The sequence below is a fragment of the Cimex lectularius genome, unplaced genomic scaffold (assembly GCF_000648675.2).
Source record: "Cimex lectularius strain Harlan isolate CLEC.00 unplaced genomic scaffold, Clec_2.1 scaffold22, whole genome shotgun sequence".
Taxonomy (NCBI): domain Eukaryota; kingdom Metazoa; phylum Arthropoda; class Insecta; order Hemiptera; family Cimicidae; genus Cimex; species Cimex lectularius.
The window spans coordinates 1,428,792-1,455,855 of record NW_019392657.1 but is presented as its reverse complement, the minus strand read 5'-3'; the positions used below and the strand labels follow the sequence as shown (position 1 = coordinate 1,455,855).

The 27,064-nt window shown below is 36.3% G+C and overlaps 1 long non-coding RNA gene across 1 annotated transcript in view; it reads right to left on the bottom strand.

Annotated features, from left to right (window-relative positions):
- LOC106667003 overlaps positions 1–27,064 on the bottom strand; it is an 89,984-nt gene that overhangs the window by 33,879 nt on the left and 29,041 nt on the right. Inside the window, exon 2 of the long non-coding RNA XR_001340508.2 lies at positions 21,406–21,468. This is a non-coding gene — a long non-coding RNA (uncharacterized LOC106667003). The remainder of the gene's footprint in view (positions 1–21,405; positions 21,469–27,064) is intronic.

Below are 27,064 nucleotides of genomic sequence, written 5' to 3'. Positions count from 1 at the left end.
TTATGTAAGGAATTGGTTGAAATAGAAAAGCTAGTATCACGAGCGGGATTCGAACCCATGACCTTCGACTAAATAAAGGTAGGTTGAGAAGGGAAGTTGGTGTCCGAGTGTATCTAAGTCACGATAGCTCAAGTGGTAGAGCAGCGGCGTATTTAGCCAAAGGTCGTGGTTCGAATGTCGCTCGTGACCTACCTTTTTCATTTCACCCAATACCTTACATAAAAAGATTAATTAATTGAAAGAAGTAATTTGGTCAATAGACAATTAAATATAATGGTACTACATATAGTTCTATAGCTGGTAGATAAAAAGGTTAAGGATGATTAAGAACTCTTTTGGTGTATAAAAAGGTTTCAGTGTAGACACTAGAGCATGAAGTCCAATATGTTTGAAGGTAGAAAAGTTTAGATTTTGACTTTTGCACACTACCCCGATCTAGTCATCATGACCTTTAGTTTGGTAAGGCTCCTCACCGGTCACTGTTGCTTACGAAGGCACTACTGGCAGAAGAAACACTACAAATTTCGTCAGGAAAAGTATGAAAGCGGAATTTGGGTTACTATGAGGGTCTATTGAGGAGTAGGTTTCCGCTGCTAGATTAGGAAAAACCATAAGCAGTCTCCTACATAATAAGAACCACCAGAAGATGATTAGCACCCTAAGATATGAGCTCGAACAAAAGTAGAGGGTCACAATAGACCTACACTGATGGTCAAATTTAATGCACCACTCTATTTATTTAGTTTAAAATGAAGTCCATTAAATTCACTAATTCCGCTTGACCAATTAATATATTACAATTAATTAAGGTTTTTAGGTTAAGAAAAACGGCAAAAAGGAGGGAAAACTCAAAAGGTGGGGTTGAGATGGAAAGTTAGTGTCCGAGTAGATCGAGGTCACGATAGCTCAAGTGGTAGAGCAGCGGCGTATCTAGCCGAAGATGGTGAGTTCGAATCCGGCTCGTCCCTTTGACTTTTTAATCTCAACTAAAAACCTTAATTAATTGTATTAAATCCATTATTTTTCTACATTAGTTACAGGTTTAGTGATGATGAGCTATCGTAGTCAAAATAAACAGTAATTAATGGTTTGTTCACTTCCATTTGTACAGAAAGTAGCATTATGTCCTTCCCTACTGCTATGCCTAAAGATCGCTTTCAGTTAATTTTTATCCTTCGTTGATCTCATTTGATAATATTCTTATTCTTAAACCTTATGCATTATATGAAGAATGAGGTAATATCGAAGGGGAAAAGTTGCATAAAACTAAATCTTGAGGGCTTTTTGTCAATAATCTAGTGAAACATATGATGCCATAATGGTTCAAAATGTCACAAGAAACAGATTGTTAGCTAGTGAGAAATAATGTGAAAATGATAAAATGGCTCTTGCAAGAGAATTACCCGTTGTATTCTGATTTCATTCAAGTACAAACTTTAACTACACACAAATGAAGTAAATGTTTTGTTTTCGTTAAAATTATTTAATGGTTTTTTCTATTCATGTATGCTTAAATAGCATAGTCTTTAAAAAATTAAAAAAAGGAGTCAAATTTCTCTGAAATTTCGAATATTTTCAAAGGTATGACAAGGAGTTGTTTCAGAACAATCCGGGAACGTTTAAGGCATCACATTGAATGAGATTAATAGTCTTGATTTTTGAAAAATCGAAGCCTCGAGGTGGCAGAGAGTTAATTGAATGTGAAACCGGCCAGCGGTTAATTATCGGCCTTGGGTGAATTTTTAAACTAACCGACAAATCCGTAACCCGGAACCCGTGGCATCATCACACGTGGCCGGACGGTGACGCCCACTTCTATCAAAAGCCCCTTCGAAGAGATTTACAATTTAAATTCTGTCCCCACCAGGGATGATGGGTCCTTAAGAAATGGAACACGAGTTGTCCATTAGAATGAGTGCCGCACACCGGCGGCTTAGACGCTCTAATGGTAGTAAAGTCTCTCTTGTACCTCCCCGCTAAAGTACGGGTTGGAAAATGGTCGCACGCGACCTCCTGCCATTTGTGGTGCATTTTCGCGGGACTGAAGTACATCTATTTCGTCGAGGAAGAGGCATATCCTAACCCACCTTAAATGGCAACACCCTTAAATCAGCTAGAACAAGATTGCCTTTCACACAACCCGTGTAAATATTTATTACTCTGACAAATAAGAAAAAAACTCTGTCAGCTAATCAAATACTGCTGTTTTACCTCACCGATCTCCATTTGAACAGAACAAATTAACGACATGCCTAGGCATCTATATTAGTTTATCCGCTCCTGTGATGTATGTTAATTAGCTAAATTTGTACCAGTCAGAAGTAAGATCGAGATTATTGTTTATTTACATGCCATTTTCTCAAGTAAGGTGTAGATTACTCCATATTACTCCATCACCATTTACATATAATTAATACTGATGGTCGAGTAGGTTGAATGGAATCCCTGGCAGGCGTTAGTGACAATATGTCCTGACTCACGCCTGTGTTAACGGGCACTCAAGAAACAAAGGCAATGAACTGGCCGGACTATGAGCCAAGAGGGAGACGGTATGGGCTCATAATCCCTGTGGATCAACAGACGAAGGTCGGACAACCAAAATAAAACTCGAATTTACACTCCTAGACACTGTCGATTAAGAATGCACATGTACCGGATTGTACTGGCAGAAGAAACACATTCTGTGGTACTATGAGGGTCTATCCAAGCGTAGGTTTCTCCTACTAGGTGGTAAAAAACAGCAAACAATCTCCTACACCAAAAACCCACTATGGAATCTGATTAACCGGCTAAAGCTGACTAGTGAGTTTTAATATAATCTAATTAAGGGTAGATGGGGTGGCATGCAATCCTAGGCGGGCTTTAGTGACAATATGTCCTGACTCTCCCCTGGGTCCCGGGCACTCAGGACCAAAGGTAATGAGCAGGCCAGACCACTAGCCAAGAGTCGATACTGTTCGTGGGGGGAGAGTGAGCTACTAGGTGATGAAAAACAGCAAACAGTTACTCAAAAGAAACACTAGCTATGGAACCTAATTAACAGCCTAAGGCTAACTAGGGAATTTTAATCTAATTGGACATAGGGTCGCTAAGGTGACATGAAATTCTTGTCGTGAGCCAGTGGCAATAATATCCAGACTCTCGTCTGTGTTCCCACGCATTCAGGATACAGAGGTATTCAATATTCCGCCATCTACCTCTTATGCTCGGTTCACGCTAATAAATTCATTTGATATCAATACGATAAAAACAAAGCCCTCTTTCTTTAAAAAATTGGAACAGGGAGCCCAAAAGCTCGCCGTCCGATCAAGCACAATTTTCAAACATTCCTACACCCTCTCTATGTGGAATGACAAGGGAACATCGAGCTATGGCCCTCTTCCACTGAGTAGGTGCCAGTATGTCAATCTCAATCAATGATCCCTCTTTTAGGATTCAGATCCTCCTTATGTTAATGCAATGACGTAATTATATAAAAATGTGGTTATAACAATAATCATTAGTAACAAGAAGCAACCGACTTACATTCAAGCCTGATAGTTATACTCCATACTTATGGAACACACATAGCAGACATCCCCGCACAATATTTAAGAGACTACTACTTAACAGAAAAATTTAAACAACCACGAAGAATTTAAGGACCGAAATATTTTTGGTCGTTAAAGCACAACTAATTCTATAGAAGGCACTACGACCACTTTGTACTTACAGAGTGAAACTGTTGGGTTCTGCCAAGCCATCCAATGCTTTAATCAAAAAACTACAGGCAAATCACCAACGCTTCTTACTACGTCACTAACCTCACTGTATCACTGTTCACAATGACCTCAACAGTCCTTTTGTCGACAAACTGATCCAATCCCGATGCCAGGGGTTTCATGCCACCTCTTGATCCATCCTAACCCGACTACACTTTCTGAACCTGAGAACCAAATAAAGTTGAACAAGATGGTTTCGAGACCTCCTCGCCACTTTATTCATCATAGCCAGCGCTGGTTTCCCTAAAATGTGTCCCTTTAGTGTCAGCACATAACTGTGATATGTATTTAATATATACAGGCTTTATTTAATTAATAAATAATTTAAAAAATTCAATAATTTTCAAAATTAATTGGGTTACATTTAATTCGTTTATGGAACAGAGTTAGAAAGGCTAAAGGCTAAAGGAGTTTCGTTAGCTTTTTAAATATGATCAGGGATTAAATAATCTAAATCCTGATAAGTTAAATTGACACATTTTGGAAAATTGGACTGCTATTTGTTCAACAATAATCAATAGCTTCATCGTCCCTGATAATCTTTAGATTATCTAATTAATCGCCTGTTAGACCTTCTTTGTGATTTGTCAATTTTGGTCCATTTCTCGCCGGTCTATAAACAGGTCAGATTCAGGTTATGATAATCAAAAACCATAAATTTATACAGGGTATAATATCACTGTCAATAAAGTGAAAATTATGAAGCGTGGCTAAATTTTTACTGGAAGCGACCTTTTCGTCGCTCATTTGCACACTTAGTAGCTCAGGCAATATCATTATATTTCTTAATTCGAAATTTATGATTGACAAGACAGGAAATTTTTTATTCGTGAATAATATATTAGAAGGAACAGTTAGCGCTAAAGGCTAAAAATCATTTTAATTACTTCGGTCTTATGGATGTAATTAATGAGATTTATTGAAGTGTCAGATCAAGGTTCCAAGCATGTCGGGTATGCGTTGATTGCCGATCAGGTATGTGTGGCGGATTTTGACCATGTTCGTTTCAGTTTTTTTTTTCAGTTAACATTTTAAATAGTTATTACAAATTACGAAAATTTAACGATTTTTCTTCTCAACAAAAAGAGATTTTCCGTCGGGAGGAGAACATGAGTATAAAAACAAAGAAACCATAAAAATACAAGAAAAATACTTCCCAACGTTTAGTCTTGAAGGGCGTAAGTCATGAAAAATTAGTGGCTTGCCCGAGCAACAGAGCAGTATATTTTAAACAAGACAGAGGTCAGGCCACGAGGGATGCAAAAGCAATAAATTTAGAAGGCGAAACCCGTATTTCATCTCTCATAAAATCAGTATTTCTATCGATTAAACTGTCATGAAAACAATTTAACGAGTTTTTGGTGAGATTCCGTTACCTCGCGCTCCTACCTTATAAATCAAAATCAAAATAAAGTCGTAAAATGATTTTAAAACCGTAAGAACATAATTAAGATTTTTCTCAGCATTAAAATCTCAAAAGAACAAACAGGAATTATTTTTGAATAAAACCCATAGGAAACGAATGGTCATTTGACCAAGATACAAATTATACAAATAATAAACTTTATCTTTTATAATAACAATTTTTCTACAACGTAATATCATAAATATTTCTCGACTCAGAACAAATCCTTTCCTTTACGACCCCAGACTATGATTATTAACATAAGAATGAGAGTTTTGTTTATCAAATTATTAAATTACTCAATCAGAGGAAAAAGTAAGAAAAACCTCAATTTTGTTAGCACATAACAGCATCTATCAAGATATATATTTTATTAAATATATTATTAATGTAGACAGTGGGACTTGTTGAGGTGCGCTTCATCATTAAATTCTGTATGTATGTAAAATACTGCCTATATTTAATGCCTTAATGTAGTCAATCCTAGTCCACCTCGACAAGTTACCCACTATTCTTACTGCTTTGTTTTGGACAGGTCGAAACTCATTATAATTAAATGCACGTCCATTTGACCATACAGGAGATGCATAATTATGAGCCTAATATATAATTCATAAATGAGATTGTCGTTGGTTGACATCTTTTGTTGAGCAGGGGGGAAATGTTCATTGCTGCTATATTAGCTAAGCTTTTTTTTTCTTGATATGAAATATCTTCAGTTTTCTGTTATTTTGTGTAATTCTCCAATTATTAAAGTATTTGAAACATTTATTTGTTTACAAATAGCATTAGTTCTTTAGATATAATAATTCATGTGGTAACGGTGCTAAATTTGAAAACGATTTGTGATATCTTGAATGGTGTTTAGAAGTTAAATAGTGTGTGACTCAGCGGGAGCCTTGAGGAACACCCGGTCCAATGCTTCCCAATGATGGCTGAACTCTTAGAAGTCGGACATAAAATGTTCTATCTGACGGAAACTACTTACCAGGTGGTCCTGTCTCTAACCATAACTCTAATCCAACTGAACTATAATCCTTACCCTAACCTTACATAATCTAGCGTATCCACCTAACTAGTCTATAATTTTATCTCTAACCGAACCCTAACGTAATACAGCCTATGCGAACTATCAAGTAATGCGAGTCAACAAAAAAATATGTGCACCCATAAAAAATTATAACCTCATTAATAGACGTTTTATTGATGTACAAAAAAGTCTTCAAAAAATCTAGAGCTTTGCAGTTTTCAATTTTTCATAACTTCATGATTTTAACAATTACAACAGGAAATATATAAACTATTTTGTGGCAAGGGATCAAAAAATAGTTTAAAGTCCTGCAGAGAATATTTCTGGGCAAGTGTACCAAAATCAATCATTGTGTTATTTTGATTTAAAAAACTGCTTCTTCTTTAATATCACTCGATAAATATCATGAAATGTAATTAAAAAAGGTCTTCATTCCGTCAAGTTATTCTAGATATTTCAGCCTCGCAAGGCCTATTCTTAATCAGGTGAGGATGACCGTTCTTCTACGAGTCAGATCCTCCGAGGGCGACATATCGTAGAACTCTTGATACGTGAGGAACGTCTCTGAGACCTGATTGTAGAAGAAGGGTCATCATCGCCCGATGAAGGATAGGCCATACGAGGTTGACCCACGATACGTACTTTTGGGCCAAAGCCAGCGATTGTGTACTGCATATAGAGAAATTTTGTTCGATGTGTTATACCCAATTACAGGATGCCAATCCTTGGCTCCGTATAGAAAGCGAGTAGGAATGCCGCCTGATATGAGAATTGTGCTTGAGAACGAATATTTGGGTCCGTTCAGGTTTTTAGAGGAAACTGGTTTTCTTTGTTGTTTGACTGTATATAGTACTTGTACTTACTCGTCTTTTTGTGTAGTGTGAGAGGTCGGTTGCTGAATACTGAGTACCCCATCAACCCTTAATTAGGTAAGTCATATAATATGTGTGGTGGGTGATTTTCGAGGCCTGCCGATAATTTATTGTTAATTACAAAAGCTGAAATTGCCGGTAGACTATAAGGAGTGATAGGCTCAACTATGCACACGTGGATATGTATTCACATGTTTGTGCAGTTATTAATATGGGTAAAAAACTTTTTTCTTCAGTGCGGGCAAAAATAGGACTTATTTGACGTAGCGATTTGAACAAATTTTTCGTTTAATGTGTAAAGGAAATCTACACTACTGTAGTTACTAGTTTAAAGATAAAAAAAGGATGATAATTCAAAGGATTTATTAAGTTATCAAGGCAATAAATTGGAGCAATATTTCAAGTATGAAATGTAGACTCGAAAGCTTGGCAGTAACAACTGAATTTGTTTTTTTATTCAAAACCTTGATCCAATGTGTTCTTGAGTGAAAAGCGGTCGAAATTTCTAACATTGAAAACAAAAACATTATGTATCTGCCCTGCCACACCTCGTAGGTATCAACCTCTATTTAAGTTAACCTGTTATTAAACTACATGCTCTAGTTAAATATTTACTAGGAACGTAGTAAATTATCTGGAAAAATTCCGAAAATAGTGTTTATCTTCTGTTCTAACCGGACTGATACTGTCACGTTGGAACTAAAATGGTATAATCGGATTATTAATTAGTTACTAATTGGTCACCGGAGCAGATACCGAAGATGGCCCTGGTCCCAAAATTGGAACAGCTAACGCCCATTTTTAACGGTAAACTAATCGATTAGGCACGCTCATTTTTAGGTTGTTTGATGCAATTCACCGGGCTAAAGTAAAACGACGCCTTTTCTCGACGGAAAGTTACCGATTTTTTTCAATAATGCTATGACCTATTTTATACGGATGATTTCTCCTGTATCGGTCAATATTTTCTTATTATTCTTTACATACTATATTTATTATATATAGTCATATGGTGAGCAAAACCGATTTATATATTTTTTTTTACATAATGAATAGAAGCAAGAAATCTTATAATTGACAATTGCGCATTGTTAAACGTTTGACGAAGTCTGCAGCTTGAACTGTTGATAGTCAACTTCTCTTCGTCACCGAATAAAGACTGTTTTAGAAACTTATAAAATGGATACGAATTAGGAAATGCGCAGGCAACATGAAAAGAAAATATGGCAATAAGCATGCAATCTGACAAAGAGACAGAATTGGAACATTATGTATTATAATTTGTAACTTATTTCAGTATACTTGAAACACATTATCGGCTCGGTAAGTCCGCGTTTTTCTTAAAAATCTGATGACTTCAAGCTCAATATCAATTAAAGCCCAAAAAGTGCCTCGTTCATATGAATCCATTTCGTGTAGGTGATTGTTGGGGTACGAGATTCTAGGAACTATCACCAGGAGTAACAATGAGATTGAAACGACCCAGGCACTAATAACAACTCGATTTCGGGGAGGATTGTAAGTTTTATTGACTTATAAAGTCAATAAAAGAGATTAGTTTTCCTGGGGCTTTGGAGGTTGTACAACTGCGACCTATGCAGATCTATGGTGGAACCCCTATAAAAATTATATAGCCAGAAATTGCACTTTTCCTATAAGACTAAGCACTTTCCTCAGTGCTTCTTCATCTCTTTTGGTGTTTCAAGTGCCTTACCGAAGAAGCTGTTTCATAGCCATGCTAATGCTTCACATTCATAAAGGATATGTGCCTATGTCTCTGATTCCTCCATACAGAGTCGCCATGTTTCTGCCCATCTTTTTCAGGCGGTAGTTAAGAGGACAATGGCTGGCAATAATTTTCCACAAATCCTGCATGTTCAGAGAGAAAAGTTCACCTTCCCTTTTGTGGGATTTATAATTTTAGTTTGCCTCATACCTGGCGTTTTTCCAGTGTTTGTGTTTTTCTTTCTCTTCGGTGCACCGTTTTGTGGTTCTGGTCCACGGGTGAGAGTGCTGCCACTTTTTATTTCTGTTCACTTATTTCTAAAACTTCATGCCTGGGAACCACTTGTGTTTTCCTAAAGCGATTAAGCAATTTAGACACTCCCAGGCAAGTTAGGAGTTGAAAGCATACTCATTTACTTCCTTTATAGCTGCTGTCTGCCTGAAGTATGTAAATCTGTGGACATTTCATTTTTTGATTAACTCCTGTGCGCAGAGTTGTATTGCATGGAGCTCAGCTTGTAAAATTATTGTTATGACTTGTCCAAGGGGATTTGCTAGGTTAAAGTTTGGCTCTTTTGCCCCTACACCTACTCCCTGTTCCATCTTCGATCTATCTGTGTATCGTATTAGGGACCTTCATAATCGTTTGGGATATCTTTCTTTCAAAGTTCTTTATTATCTACAACTTGGAAGGGTCTATCAAAGTTGAGGTGTTCTCTTATTTTGTCATGTATCGTTATAGCCATCTCATTTATTTTTATTTCCCTCCAGAATTTTACGTTGGCTCCTCCTTCGGGCTGGCTTATTTCCTTATATTTCAGGAGTCTGTTGATACTCTCCAACGACACCGACTGTTGATGAATATGTGAAGGTGGAAGGTCGAGTGCGGTTTCCATCGCTATCCATTTATGCATTTCCCTTGTTATATTAAGACAAGGAGATTAGTATTGTAGTTTTGGCATTACTTCATTTTCGGGTGTCTACCTAGCTCTACCATACCAGCTATCAAGGCTGAGGCTTGCGAACCCCCACTTTAATATCAGACGTGCAAAACTGTCTAAAAACTGATGTTGAACCGGCACACGGCCACTTACTAGGTCTGACTTCACTCGCGAGTTTTTTCGTTTGAATTATTCAAACGCGAGGAACTCTTCAGTTCAGGATGAATTCCTCACTGAAGATGGCGCAATGCCGAAACGCGTTTTCACCGACCCGCAGACCAAAGTCCATCATCTACTGTCTAAAAACTGGCTAATAAAATCACATGTTAAAGACAGTCCGCTTTCACGACATTAAGTTTTTTGGCCCAAAAAGTCCTCATAAACGAAAGGCTAAAGAAGAGACCTTCTTCATTCCCCGACCGTTGCCTTTTGATAGTCCCACTATCTTCACAGCTTATAAAAATCCCATGTTAAGCGAGATAAATTGTAATAATAATTAATAATTCAGTAAATGAACTGTGTGTTTATATGAGATGGATATCCACCTCATTTAGTTGACGAGCAATTTAGAGCGGAAATCTAGGCGATGGTTCCAAATAATCTTCTGATTTTTACAGATGGATCAAAGCTTGATGTTTTTGTGATGTTCAAAATGTATATCATGGGCAGTACCTACTGCCTCTTAGCAGTTCATTCGAGGCGAAAGGGATAGCTTGAATAGTCATCTACAATAATTTCGATAAAAATTTGCAAAATTACTAATAACTTAGAACCATAGCACAACTTTGCGAACTATGAATACGAATTTGTTTTAGTTCGTGTACAATAGTATTTATTTTATCGAGAAAAAATATAAATTTAGTGAACAAGCAAGGTGTAGTGATATACTGGGCCAAAGGTCACGTAGTCATTAAATATAAATAAAGAGTCGATAAATTAGCCAAGGGGTAACAATTAAAGGAATCCCCGTTGAAACTCCAATAAAAGGTGCCAAAAGAGAAGGTATGACAAAGTGGCGAAAGCTATATGACGCCGTTGAAGTGGGAAAATATTACCGAACCTTATCCCCGTGAAAAAAAACCGCGGTATTTGTGGATCTTATCTATTCGGACTCAGACCATCGCCAAACTGTACAATCAGCGATGTAATAGAGTTTCGAACAATTGTTGCTAGATTGAGAAGAGTACTCCAAAGGGAGCTTTTTTGAAAGCCCTAGAGACCCTACGATATAAAGATGCCGTTCAAAATACGCTCGTTACTACTAAAAGGTTACATGGAAGCATATGCCACAAACTAAAAACTGGTGGTTTTTCAAAGAAATTGCGATTTGTGAAACTCCGCTTCAAAAAGTATTTAACGCATGGGAAAACAATGGTTTACATAAAAAAATCAACCCACAAATCATAAAAAGAGGTGTCGACTCGTATCAACACCTGTTAGTTAATTAACTCCGTGAGAATAGGACTCGGATTGGTAAAAAGGAAGAATGAGATGGTTGTCTCTCATCCGAGAGGCACAATCACAGTTTCCGGCAGAACAATTAGCTCGACATTGTTCCCACAAATCACCTAACGTTTGTTTCTTCCTTGTACTTCCACCGCCGGTCCCGTTACTTTGCAAAGGTCTTTAGATTGTTTCATTCCCCCGCTCGCTCCTTCATCTGGTCCCGACGTAATTATTTTAGCCGAATTAATTAAATGGGCGCTGAGGCTTTTAATTACAAGCCATTTACGATTTAGCTGGCTAAGTGAAAAACATACAAAAAGCCTGTCTAAAATAAATCAACATCGTCATAATAAATTTAAAATCGCACTAATTAAACCATGTAGATGTAGTTGTATTCGTCGGGGTGTAATATACTGCACCCTTTAAGAGCTATTGTATCCCCTGTTCTCTGCCTAAAGCACACGGTTGAGTCCTATTTCAGGAACCTGATTAGTAGTCCCGGTTTCAGTGGTTGTTATGAGATTCTTAGATAGTCTGTGTCCAATGGGTGAATTCCATTGTTCCTTCATTTACTTTTTGTCCTTCTGTCTGAGGTACTCATTGATAGTGTGAGATCCTATGCGGCAGAATGGCTCGGGTCCTATCAGCAGTGTAGCGGCTCCTTGCCTTGCAAGGGTGTCCGCTTTCTAGTTGCCTTTTATTCCCATGTGTCCTGAGACCCACCAGAGGCTGACTTTGTTCTGCGTACCTAATAAGTTTACTTTGGTTTTGTAGTTCAACACCATCTTTGAAGTAATGATATTTAAGCTTAGTGATTTGAAGGCTGCTTGGCTATCTGATATCATAGCTATGTTCTTGTTTTTGTACCTTTTAGTCAAGTTGAATTGAGTACATCTCTCGATTGCATGGACTTCAGCTTGGAAGATACTGGTGTGTTTTCCCATGGATTCAGAGTTTTGGTTCCAGGACCGAATACTCCTATAATTAAACCATATATGAAATTGCGTTTTTCCATAATTTACCTGTTTACATTTCTTGATAAATTTGCGCGTTATTTATAAAAAATAGCGTGTTTTAAAAAATTCTCGAACCAACTTGGATACTACATCTTGATAGGTTCATCTACTACTGGATACTACATCTTGGATAATATTCATATATTAGTTTATAATATCCATATCCATATGCATAATACCATAAGCTTTCGTTGTATCATCGTTTAAAAAGTGTAATAAAATATCCAATTAGAGAATGGAAACGTCAACTATCTACCCCTAGTATAATATGATAAACGAGATTTGTAAAGGAGGGAAGGGGAAAAAATGATTCAAGAAAGGTAAGCAAGGGGAAAATATCTGTCGATAGATCATCGATGGACTTATTCTGTGGTACTTGGCGCTGCTCCGAGGCTCAAGGTAAATACCAAGTCCGTGGGCTTAATTACGAAGGCCTCGACCATTAGTTATTCTGACAGGCCTTCCATTAATTCTTTTGTTTCTGCTCTCCTTTGTGGCCATTGTGGGCTTGCACGTGCGCTCTCCCGACTCTTGAGACAATCCGTTATGACTTCGAAGGGCGAGGCCTTTTTTGATCTTCAGCCCATTATAGCGATGGAAATTACCCAAATGGAATTTTGCGGTGATAAATTTGTACTGTTGGTTATGGCGAACATGGATGATAAAAATGGGCATCTGATTTTAAAATTAGATTGATTTGCTATCATCGATTCCCTGTGAGACTCACAGGACGTCCGTCATTTCTCCATATGTATTTGTTTTGTTATAATAAAACTCTTTAGAGTTATCTGTTGATTTCTAGCACACTTTTTAATAATTTATTTAACAATGATGTTTTTTGTTAGATTCTTCTGACGTTTTCTGAACGTTTTGGTCAGATCCAACAATAAAGACAGCGAAATACACAACAAGATTGACAGACACTGCAAAGATGAGTAGACTAAAATGTTTTTTCTCTTTCGTATTTAGACGAATTTTAGTTCAGTTTTTACGTTGAACAAGAATAGTAAGGTGTTCGATGATAGACGTTGTAATGTAGAATTATGGGCGTTGGTTTGGAAAGTTTTCTTCACAAGATACAGCCTACGAATGCCAACCCTAAGACATTGAAGATAAATTGAAGAATAACTTCTTCGGGAAGGTGTGCAAAAATTCCCGCTATTAATGTACCATCTGATGAGAATATTACGACAGTTTTTTAAGACTTATCAGAGTTAAGGTTTTGGTATCATATGAAGCACAATGCTTAAAAGTCTCTAGTCATTCATAAAAGTCACTTCATCAATATAATTAATTACATATTAATGTATGGTTATTTCCCCAAAATTTCAAAATATGCTAAAATAATTGTATTACCTAAACCTTGTAAAGTCTTATCTCAGGTGAGCAGTTACCGGCCCATCTCACTTCTTCCTTGTTTTGGCAAAATCACTGAATGCGTGATATTAAGAAGAATCAGCCTGTTTATTGAAGAGAAAAATTTACTAGCGGCAGAGCAGTTTGGGTTCAGGTAACAGTACCACAACACAATTGGCGAGGGTCATAGATATTATTGAGCACAATTTTAATTTGGACAAGCATACTAAGATGGCATTGGTTGATGTTGAAAAAGCGTTGGACTGCGTGTGGCACAATGGGCTTGTCTTTAAATTAATCAATTGTAACTTTCTCAAATACCTCGTTAATTTAATAAGGAGTTATCTGGAAAATAGAAAATTTTGTGTATCGCTTAACGACGTTCGCTCTGATTTTCGGCCAATTGCTGCTACTGGTGTTCTCCAAGGCTCTGTCCTTGGGCCCACATTGTTCAATTGATTTATTAATGGTATAACTGAACTAAAAGTTAAGCCAAAATGTTCCTTATATGATGATGAAACCGCTTTTATGATCTCGTCATTCAGGGCAGATACAGTAGCTAAGCATCTCTCAGTAGTCCTTGAGAAAACATTTAATAACTGTCACAGGTGGCAGATCAGACCCAATTAGTCAAAAACAGAGGTGATTCTGTTCACTCGCAGAAGGCCTAAGGTTTAATTGTTCTGTGACAATAAATGGAAGGTGTATTCCATGGAAAAAAAGATGTGAATTATCTCGATTTCGGAGGATGTTTTGCACAAATGTTCCTTTCACAAGTCTAAAATCGGAAAGTGTAGAAATAAAATAAGCTATATAAAGGTTCACCAAGCACATCAAGCACAGTATGCGATAGAGGAATGGCAATTTATTCCCGTTGTTAAATAAATGATAAAATATATAATGATAATTTATAATCATATACCTACTGAATAAGGGATAGAAACGATCGAGGTATGCTAGAAATTAAAAGATAGAAAGTCAAAGTAGAAAAGGATAGTTTTGTTTGCTAAGATGTTATTTACTCTACACTCTCTCTCGCCCTCTCTCTCTCTCTCTCTCTCTCTCTCTCTCTCTCTCTCACTCTCTCGCTCACTCTCTCACCCTTTCTCACTTCATATTAAATTATCAGCTTTATACATTAATCTAGAGGACGAATACTCCCAGCTTTTAGAAATAAGGCTGGTGTTCCCCAGGGAAGCGTTCTAGTGTCAATTCTCTATCTGCTTTATGTCAATAACCAGTCACCAACACACAACGCAAAACTCTTCGAGAAACTATTGCTTAAGTGATCAAATAATCTTATCGGAAAAAATAAAATAAAGATATTAATTGGGATCTGAAGTTACCTGGCATCTATACTCGTGTCATGCACGATTTGCCCAAAATCATACATCTCCATATACTAAATATGGAAGCTAGCCGGCTACAAGAACAACGACACCCTGTGAGACGACTAAAGACTGAAGAGTATCAATCCTCTCTCCCTAGATTTCAATTTGAACTCTAATATAATTAACTCGCTTATTAAACTATAGGGCACATTTTAAATTTAAAAAGTAGTTAAATGGGTTTTCAGACAAATATCTATCATATATGGGTACGTACACCTTACCCATTGAATGTCGAAGTTTCTCTGCCTACAAAAGTTATTTTTCATACATTTTTGCACAAATGTTCCTTTCACAAGTCTAAAATCGGAAAGTGTAGAAATAAAATAAGCTATATAAAAGTTCGCAACCGTTCATTTATATAAAATATTAGATCAATAATGCGCTTCTTAAAAAAACTTTTTATGGTGGTGCCATACAAAGTCAATAAAAAAGTAATAACTGAATCTTTTTTTTTACAAACTGCATTGCCTGTATTTCTCATTAATTAAATTTGCTATTACTCCAAGACAATAAAGAATGGTCATGAATCGGCCCACTGTATATTTCGCCCGGCCCTCAAGATATAAGGACTACACTAATTTGTTGTTCGAATGATAAATGTCATAATGTAACGGGCATTGTGCCCTTGTCAAACTTGGCTTTCCTATTCCAACGTCTTTTGTATTTGCCTATTGTTGAGAGTGCAGACGCCCCGGCGGGGGCCACCGAGGTGTACAAACAGGTAAATTCTTTTTCCATTTATCAACCGTTTTTCACCCGCTTGAACCAGAGTAATTGGCGGTTGGAAGCTTAAAAGCCTCTTTTAAATCTTTTTCAAGCATCTGTTCTTCTTTCGGTGGCAACAATAAACGGGCCAGGGAGATCTCGAGATAACCCCCGCACCCTCCTGCATATCTCAACACCAATAAGAGTTATCGGTTTTCACTTTCGAAGAAAAACCCTCTGACTTTTTTTGTGAGTTATTGACCGATAAACACGGAACAAAGGTCGATGTTCCTGGTTATTTGAAGGTCAGAACTAAAACGGCATCTTGATTACGCCGTGGTCGGAATATATTTTCATTTACGTGCATTCGAGAAAGCAATTGCGACATGCGATTAAGAACAATATATCAAAATTGAATATCAAGATTCATTAAACTTGATCTAATGGTGATAACATAAGTGATGTTAAAATATTTCGGGGTTTTTCCTTGCATAGACGAATTTCATATAATATAATTTGCGTGGTGATTGTTTTCTGGGTATCCGGATATATGGGTCTGGAGGGTAACGACAATGCAGGCGAGGCGGCTAAGGCCAGGACGTCCCAACTTCTGGACTTAACCCAGCGATCCGCCCCTCTGTCGTTTAAAAAAGAAAAAAATTAAAAACATAAACAAAAGAAAATCGGTAGACTAGATCGCCAGGGAAGCTCTCACATTCAAGAGCACTGTTGATCGCCCTCGGAGGACGTCACTCCTAGAAGAAAGGTCATCCCCACTCGATTAAGGATAGGCCATGCTAGGTTGACATCTTCTTTTGGGGTCAAAGTTTGCGTATGTGTCCTGCATGTAGAGAAAGTTTGCTCGATGTGTCCCCTGTGATTGAAGGGTGCCTTGGCTCCATATAGAGAGCGGGTAGGAAACCCGACTTTAGGGCCAAAACCCGGCCAACTGTCCGGCATACAAAAAAAAAAAGGATGTTCGATATTGTGCCATCCCATGACTTCATTTAAAAAACGAACAGGAATTCCATCCGATATGAGAATTGTGTTTGAGCTTTGTTCAGATTTGTGAAGGAAATGGGACTGTTTTACGGTATATAGTACTTTTTAGATATCTCGTCTTGTGAATCTTTTGGTGTATTGAGACTGAATGTATTTATTAGAGTAAATATAGTCTAAGAGGGCCGATGACGGAATATTATTAGAGTGTGAATAGGTCTGGAGATTGATTCCATTGGGGGCTGTAATGACCTAGCTTATAGACCTACAATGATAGGTCTACTGTCATACAATAATAAACTTTCAATTTCAAGTAGAGTCGTTGCCGTGGACGGATAATTCAAGGTTTTGTTGCTAAATTGGCATTTGGCACGTTGGCTTTATTCCAGGATTTTTCAGTATGTTTTTGACGATATATGGCACAAATTGATATTTAAAAAAATGGGCAAATTTGCCATATTACTAATTAATCTTACCGAAATAATTGTGATAAATACAATTAAAAAATTTAAAGCAAAACTAACCGCCATAATACTTTAGCAAGAGCCGGTATTCCTCAGGGATCTGTACTTGAGTCTATTCTACTTATTAAATACGTTTCATTAATTTCTTAAGGGTTTATGTCCCAGTCAGGCTATCGGTCTAGTCTAGTTCAAATTATTGAAAATCTTATTTTTTATTTTTATTTTATTTATTTATACTATTTCTTTATACGATATATACTGCTGACATTCCTAGCCTACTAGAAGCAATCCTCCTTTTCCTGACGATACAGCAATTCTTCCACCGCATTCATAGACCCCGCAAGACCAAACTTTTTTGATAATTTGGTGGTATTTTCTATATCTTCTTACAGAAATATTCTTTACATTTTAATGTTACATACATCGTTACAAAGTTATTACGTTCCTCTTCTTTCAAATGGTCTGTTTGACGTTAAAATCCTTTTAGCTGTTGTTGAATTATAGCCGTTTCGATCAGGCATTCCGATAACGACTTCTCAAAAGTCAGAAAAATTTTAGAGATAAAAAAATTCATAAATTTATATTTAGGGGTTTTTAGAGGTGCTAAAACGAAATTTCGTATTAGTTTCACGAAAAAAAGTATGACCTAGTTTAGTTGAAAAATATTTAGTTTTTAGAAATATTTTTGATATTGATAAACTTTGATAACTTGTACTACATTTAGAATCTAAATAAAAAATTCTGCAAAACGATAGATTCACATAGTTGATTTGAGCGAGTAGAAAGGCGAAATTAAAATATTAAAATACAATTCAACTTGAAAAAAAAAATGGGCGAAAAGAAAGTCTATTCACAAGTGGCATACATTTTGTCCGATATTTTGGAGTAGAATCATCGAAAAAAGGTTTGGTCCAAATCAGTGACCCACCAACCTGGTCGTCCCCTCGTTAGAAAGCTTACCACCTATTTATTTTAAGAGGGATTTTACTACCCTGTGTTGAACGCGTACGTTACTTGGGACCACCTAGACAAGCGACTTACTTAACTTAAAACAACAAGAGCCACCACCATTACATCATTATTCTGAACCTATGTCTTATTTTGTCGAATTTTGTGAGTCACCCATTCTAATTTCTAACGCATCCGAAGATTCCATTAAAAAATCATAAGATAAATCATTAACCCTCTTTTTTGTGTATCCAACCTCACCCCTACACCTTCCCTTAGTTCCAGACCTAGTGAATGCCAATTACAAGACATTACATCAATCCCTTTGGTACATCTCATAGTCTTGGACCGTCGGCTCAGTTCCACTACCATTCCAGACAATCTTTCCTTTGTCCGGGTGATACCTTACGTTTTGGTCACAAAATCGAAAATTGACTTGAAAATACTAAAAGCCTAAAAAGTACAGTTTTTCTGTATTAGTTATTTATTTGTTATTTAGGAAGCACACCACTGGACACGTTCTCTCCTCTGTCTGTGCTTTTTACCGCTTTTTTTATATTGCAATTACTTTACAGGTATACTCAACGTGCCTTTACACCAATAAAAGCCGTATTTTCTCAAGAATCCGTACTGCAGTCTATCCTATTGAATATGTCCATTTTTTTATATTTGTTAATGTCCATTTTATATTGTTGATCATTGTTCCGCCACACGAAGGAAAAATTCTAGCGTTTTACACTATATGTTGATCGACATTTATCAAAATAAGAGTTTGAAGGGGTCCCATAATTGGGTTCAATAGATATAACAACTCTAGAAGTTTCAAAATTTGAAGGATTGTTGTATAATCCCACATGATAAACTGTACGAAAATTTCATCGACAACAACAACAGCATGACGTCAGATAATATAACTACGAGAAATAATCAAGGATTGAAGAACAAAAGAAAAGTAAACATTAAAGTTTAAAGAAAGAATCCGTCTTAGATTAAAGCTGAGGAACTTTTTTTAAAAATTAAATCTATGCACTTGTTTTGAGGATAATTTCAGGGGTTTGTAGATTATCCAATGAGGAGGAAAAAACAGCCACCTACATCATCTTTGCAAGTGAAGCAACCACTCAATGCAGCATAACCTGGGATACAATGAAAACTCAGGGAAAGGAGTCAAAGCCACGAGAGTCAAAGACTGTACTTTTTAAAAGAAAGAAAGATCATATCAATTGGCTAAATAAAAACTGGGAAAGTGTAATAAGCCAAGAGCCGCATGTTTAGTGAATAAAAAAACCCCGCTTCCTAATCTCATTTTATCATCATCATTATCGACAAAGACTGATCCAAATGGTTTTTATAAATACAAATATGCTAAAGGTTGCTCGATGTGTCCCACGTAATAGAGGCGTGCCATGCCTTGGCTCCATACAGAGAGCGTGTAGGCATGCCACCGGACTTAAGAAGAGTTCTCGAACACGGTAGCGAGTTTAACAGTCCCCTGTTCCGCTTTTTAGGGAAAATTGGGGTTTTTATTGTATATAATATGTCTTTTGTGTTGTGTCTATATGTTTTGTCTGAGTGCATGTATTTATTAGCGTGAATTGCGAGGGGTGAGGGTGAAATATAACGTCATCATCGCCCCTCGAAAGTAGAGAGCGTAAGAGTGTGTGTTCGGGGTGGATGGCGGAATATTTATAAAAGTACTCCATCGACCCCAATCTAGATTAGTTTAAGTATAGGTCGGTGGAAGAATATGAAGTACTTCACCGACCAAACGGAATGAGTGTACTGTATGATGTATTTATGTGTATGAATGTAGTGTTTGAAAGGGTAAATAGAATATAGACTTAGTTGGGGGTTGAAATGACCTAGATGTCGGAAGCCCCAGTCAAAAAAAAAAAAAAAAAATAATAATTTATTTAGCTAATAGCCGGAGCTCATCACGGATCTGTACTTGGGCCGATCCTATTCTATTTATACATTTCACTTATGTTAATTAGTTAATCTTCAGCTGGACAAAGATAGGCAAAGATAGACCGATGTTGTTTTCTATGCATGCAGTTTAAAAAAATGAAGAAGATAGTTTTGGTGACCGTGAATTTTTTGAAAGGTAAGCGTACTCAGCCCTGTAGAGCAATTTTTCATTAGACAAAATTCCAACAAATCATTTTAAAGTAATTAAAATTTAAATTTTGTTGGGTTCCAAAACACCTGTATAATTTATTCCAACTGGGCCGACTTTTATTTTGTTGTTTTCTGCTGTTTATAATCAAAACTTTTTTACGATCCCCGTGTCTGCCCGTTTATAAAGCGCTCACTCGATTAGACTAGTTCCAGATTAACACTACACCAAGACAACAGGAATATCGTATACACAGAATTCAAAGTTTCTAAAAAAACCGGTTTTATTCTATTTCTTCTATCTTAATCTCAATCATGTCATATAAAAACGGGTAAATAAAGTCTAAGGAACATCTAGTTTTATTATCTTATTTACAATCGCTATAACACAACAAACCCAATTCAGACCACTGTGAAAAGTAGTATAGATCAGGTGAAAAAGAAACGTGGTATGATTTTGACAAAGATTGTCAAAAGCCTTAGCAAGTTGTGCATCTTACGCCTTTTCATTTACATTAATTGATAATTAATTAGGTCACACTAACAATTTTTATAAGTTCCGGCAATTTTTTTATAACAAATTGAAAAAACCCAAATTAACATTTTGTTCTTAAATAAGCAGCCATTTTCCAAAGTGATGATCCTTTAAAAATTCTGCGAATGCCGATGTTCATCAAGGAATTAATTAGCCATAAAAACGTTTAAGATTTATCCATCAACATAATTAACATAACATAATATCAACATAATTAATAAATACCACCATGACGGTAACGAATTTTTCAGTTTTATTTCCATTGTGCTCGAAAATATATTTAAAAGGGAGACGATTTCTGTCTTAGGATGAGTCAAGTAGCGTTAGACGCCTCAGGGCGAGGATTAATGCTCCAACAACCTGTTTTTCAAGACTCCCTCTTATAATTACAAACTAGAGTATCGATTGTCGATTAAAATAAAAGGAAAAATGTTTAATTTTATGGTTTATTTGGCGCGTTTTCATAATTTACTTATTCATGAGCCACGCCACTCCACCTAGACTTATCAAATTAATAAATAATCCAAAGGCGCGTATTGAACTAAGCCATAGAGGAAAATCATTTGTAAGCACGTCTGAATATTTAGAAAACACCATGCAAGTGAGCAAGGAAGATATAAACAATCAGTCGCACTTTAAAAACCTAAGGACAAAGGACATTTTTACAAATACAAAAAGGAAAATATTAAATCTTACCTGATTTACTAAGGTAAATATCCTACATAGCTGCTCCATTGGTGACGATAGATCACAGAGTACCTGCAAAAATGAAAAACAACAATTATAAAAATCACTAACTAAGAAGAATTTTGAAAAGAAAGGAGTGAAAAAAGTGAAAAGACTTCTTTGCTTAATGAACCTTATTATATATAGAAGAATGTTATACCAATTTAGCTTAAAACCTAATATTATATATTCATTGATAAAACGATAGGCTTATATTTATTGGATCAGTTATAATTAAGATGTTTGTTTTATCGACGGGAAAGTTGTTTCGAAGGAGGAATAAATAGCCTTTGGCGATTAAACTTGCAAAATGAAAATCACTTTCGAGTCGGTTTCGACCTGTTTTGATCTTGATCACAAAAGCTCTATTTACATTGACGACTTGTCTACTTTCTCTTTTTGAAATTTTCCCAAAAATAAATTCAACGATAGCTTAACCACGAACAAAAAGAAAAGACGAACTTTTAAGAAACCAATGTTACATATAGGATTGAAATGCGAAAAGGTAAATATACTTACCTACTTATAAAAAAAATTAAATCATGGTAATAAAAATTGCGAAGGATAAAGGGGCATCGAGGTCTCGAGGATATCGTCGATTAAGGCGACCTGGCGGATTCCCCGGATGGGAAAATGCAGATGGCTTAAACAGCATGGATCGGGAGGTTGTGGAACTTTTCGAATTGTGAATCGATTGTAAATCGACACGGGAAATGTTGGCGTATTAAGGAGCTTTGACTGTTTGTTTAAGGACTTTTGAATGGAAGGATTGGATGCGCTTGATATTTGATGGCTTGGCAGAATCCCACAGTTCCACCCCGGATGTCTACTGTGTTCCCAGTAAAGTCTTGGGTAAGGTTAGTTTAGCTTTGACGGTCAAGTCAGATTTCGATCCTAGAAGTCTTCGTAGTTTGTCCAAGTCTTCTGCTGAATTGTTGTCTTTTAGGATTTGTGTGAGGATTCCTCGTATGCTGTCTAGTATATAGTCCAAGTATTTGACTATGAATGGAAAACGGTATCTCTACGTTGTTGATGAACAGTGGAGGGCAGGATTGTTCTTTCAATATGAATGTACACTCAGTACATTTTTCTTAATTCAGTCTTGCCACTTTTTGTGTTTCCGATAGGTTCAAGGTGTAAGAGGTAGCTTGGATAAAATTATAGGTGATGATAGTACTGGAAGTTGTGGTTAAGTCAGGAGTAAAGATGATATAACAAATGGGACCCCGAATGCTCCTTTATGCCTACTTACCCCTAATCCCTCACAATTTTTATTACCGTGTTATTAATTTTTTTGGGTGTAGGTACATATTTTCAATGGAAGATAGGATAAAGATACAACAGATCAATAAATGTGACCGGTAGATTGCTCGATGTTCACCTAATTAAAGGATGCCAATCCTTGGTTCCATGTAGAGAACGTGTACGAATGCCACTCGATATGAGAATTGTGCTTGAGCACGACGCGAGTATTTGGGTCACCTGTTACAATTTTTGGAAGAAACAGGGCTGTTTTATTGTATATAGTTTTGTTTCAACTATTACTCCCTAGCATGTGTTGAGAGTGAATGTATTTATTAACGTGAAAGGTCCGATGTTGAGTACCACATTAGATTAGGTACATAATATATGTAAAACAAACCCCCTTCGGAGGGGTCAGAATTGTATATGAGCTATCATCCTATCTCGATTAGGAATAGTACATGTGAGGTTGAAAAACAGACATTTACTTAGCCCAAAGCCCGCGTATGTGTCCAGCGTGTAGAGAAAAGTTGTTCGGTATTCCCAAGTCATTCCTTGGCTCCTTACAGAAAACGAGCAGGAATACCACCCGATATGAGAATTGTACTTGTGCACGACAATAAATATTTGGGTCCATTGTTATAATCATTGGAATAAACAGAGAACAATAGTTGTTGTATATGGATATAGTAGATATCTAGTACTGATAGATATCTCGTTTTGTATCCCCGTTTGTGTATATTGAGAATGAATGTATTTATTAGAATAAAATTATTGTATAAGAGGGCCGATGGAGGAAGAATATCGAGTACTTCTCAATCCACTCCCGTTAAATAAGAAAAACGTATTTAAGAATGAGAGAGTGTGTCTAGATTTAAAAACTGCATACGTTGGGGGCTGAAATGACCTAGCTGTCCACAGCTCCTAAGCTACTTCTTCGACGGGATATATAAGACCGAGGGCTGACCCCGGAGTGCAAAAACCGGGGTAGGTGATTTTATAGGTATGTCTGTACCCATTATAGATTTGAACCTAAATAAATCAATAATCATTAGTCAGTTAATCTAGTACGATTCATGGTAGTTGTCCGACAAAATTAATACCAGTGATGATGATATGTTTGGAAATAAATTAGCGTGATAATATTAACATTTGATTATAGACTAAACAATAAATGAAGGATAAATGGATTTATTTGTCGTTACGGTTGATTAATGATTTTAAGCCTACAAAAATAAGCCAGTAAATTCCAATTGTTGTAAATATTTAAAAATAAATTTATATAGCTTTATTTGTCAATGTGACCATCCTCGTTAAATCCGAAGTCATCCTGTAGATATTAGATTAATAAAATAGATAAGATTTTGGTAGGTTTTTCTTTAAATATAACCTGCTGTACAAGTTGATGAAATTTCGCAAACGAGCACGAAAAGGATTTAAAAGCGAAGGGGGCGGTACGTTTAACAGGGTGATAAAAGTCAATTTCCTGCCGCGTGCTGTTGAACGTGCAGTGAAAGGTGAACCAGATGTTCCACATAGAGTCCGGTTCTCCCACGCTTCGGCACTGGTGTAAATAACATACGCCTGGCCGGCTCTGAATGCAACAATTTAAACATAATAACTTTGATTTACTTTACGTAATCCGTTCTCTTGAAAAAAAAAGGGCGCGAATGAAAATGCGTATGATTTGTTCGAGGCCGCGTTAGATTGTATTATTATTTATTCACCGACTGGTGTTTTCTCTATCTCCCTTAATTCTCGGTCTTCAGGTGGTTCAGAGGATTTTTATAATCCCCTCAAACACAAAATATGAAAATACATCGTTGGAGAGAATAAAAAAACAGGAATAAAAATAGTAAATCTTATTTTTATATTACATGTATTTTCGTCATACAAATGAAACTGCAAGATAATCCACAAAGCACTCGCTCACTTACAAACACATTGAAAATAATACTTTATTAAAAAAAATATTCCTTCTAAACGAAACAAGTATTTTCTGACAACAGACTTATAAAATGGTAACGAAAAGGCAGACGTGGCGGCTAAGGCCGGTACGCCCAACCTTAAGTAGTCGATTGGTGGTCCTTGGAAGACGTGACGACCCGAAGAAGGATTATCCTCACCCGATAAACGAAATGCGAGTTTGACACAAGGACATTTTCGGGCCAAAATGTCTCCGGCATGCAGAGAAATGATGCTCGATGTGTCCCACTTAATTGAAGAGTGCAATTCCTTGGCTCCGTATAGAGAGCGCATACGGATGCCACACGATTTCCCTGAGCAGCTTGTATCTAATATGGGCTTATGTAATACAACATACAAAGCAAAAACTAACTGCTTCCCTTCACCTTCACTAATTCATCTCGGGGAACACTATTTTTTTACAACTATAGCTTAGTCTCAATATTGAAACATTGTTCTTAACTTCTAAAAATCGCTTCACGGATGCTCCTGAAAGTACTGAACTTGGGATTTTGAAGTGTTGGCCTTCTGAACCTCTTGAATTTTATCATTTAAGACATCTTCAGCCCAAGGATTTTTGGGACTCTGACTCGAGCTAAAACAGCCACGCTAAGAATCCATTGGGATACTGTAGTGGAACCAATAACAGAAAAGCCACAAAGGGACAAAAGGAAAGGATTACAGCTATGTTGTTGTGTGTTTGACCAACTGACTAAACAAGAGCCAAAGTTTAATTAAAAGACTGGGAGTTTGATAAAGGGTCTAGGCATTTCAGTATTGGATTTTAACTAGCTGCTAGTCATTTCATTAAATAACTAAGCTTGACTATCTGCCTGCGACATAAATAATGAATTTTGGAATTTATTGACTTTTGGGCTAAAATAACCAAGCTGTTGACAGCCCCTGAAGAACAACCTCGCAGCTGGACGGATGAGACTGAGATCTGACTGCCTGATTCTGATTTGTTGTAAATTACAAAAGCTCAACGCTGGTGAACTGCAAGATGTGATAGGCTCAACTATGTACACGCTTGTATGTACATGTGTGTGCACATTTGAACTTATATAAATTAGCAATCAGTGAACTTATAAAATATATGAAAATATTAAAGCGTTCTTTTATAGAAATAAGCTTGTTTTGCTTCTAAAATTTTAATGATGATTAAATAATCAAGTATTATTATTTTTTTTTTTTGAACCTGGTATGATTTGTACGATTGATTTAACCGTTTTTGAACTCAGCAGTGAGGCTTATCAGAATAATAATTAAAAAAAGAAGTCAATATGCCTAAATTTATTCATAGATTCAGGTCGATTTTCGGATAGCCTTTGTGTCCACTCATTTTAATAGAATCGGGCAAATTAAAACCATAAATTATTCATGTCTTTACGGAAAAACGGCCTTCCGTTGTGGGAATGTCACCAGGCACGGTTACTAATTTCGTCCCGGTAATATTCAAAAGTAAAATGAATCAGTGTACAAAAGCATCACTGTGCTTTTGAATAATGCATTTGTCTAAGCTTCAATTATTTCGGCTTGGGTTTCTGGCGTCACTTGCCTAATCGTAATTAAACCATTAAAAATGATGGGTTATAAGAAAACCGGAATCACCTTAGGGGACGATCAGAGAGATCGTTTCCTTTCTTCTTTTTTCTCCTTCACAAAATATAGGCACCACGTTTGAAAAATAGTTAAAAAATTATTTCTGTCCCAGTCAAACGCTTCAAAGCCCAATCTGGCCATTGTTCTCACCTAGTTTCTAAAACGATAGGAAAGGAAAACACATCAGCGATGTCAACTTTGTAGCTGACCATTTTGCTATTCCTTGTTTTTATTAAGTTTTTAAGATTAAAAAGTAGAAATTACAATTTGTCTAATTGTCAATAACTAACAAATATAAAGTTAATAAAAACGTTGAGTAAAAAAGAAATACTTTTTTTTCACTTAATTTGGTTTTGTGAAAAAGAAACCTATTTGTTCAAAGTCATGCTTAATTTTATGAATTGGAAAAATTTTACAGTCAGGTAGTTATTTAAATATATATATATATTTATTTATTTAGTAATAACTTGCACATGTAGAGAATTATGTATTTTTTCGAGTATAAATTTACTTAATGCAGACAAGTGCCCTTTGCGTTATTGTAAAGGGAATACTAGGAAGGGGGGACCCTTTAAGAGATTAATTAATCAATGAATTAAATATTTTAAAAAAACTATGCCTTCTTCAAGCCACTCCTTCAACCTTAAAAAGTTAATTTCAATATACTTGTTTTGTACCAAAATTTTAGTTAATTTGGATCGTTCCTCAGATACAGGGGTGAAGCGGAGGATAAGTAAATAAAAATACTATAGTACTACCTCTGTTTGCAACCAAATTGAAAAAAGCATAAATTCTAATAACGAAATCGCTGGAAAATTGG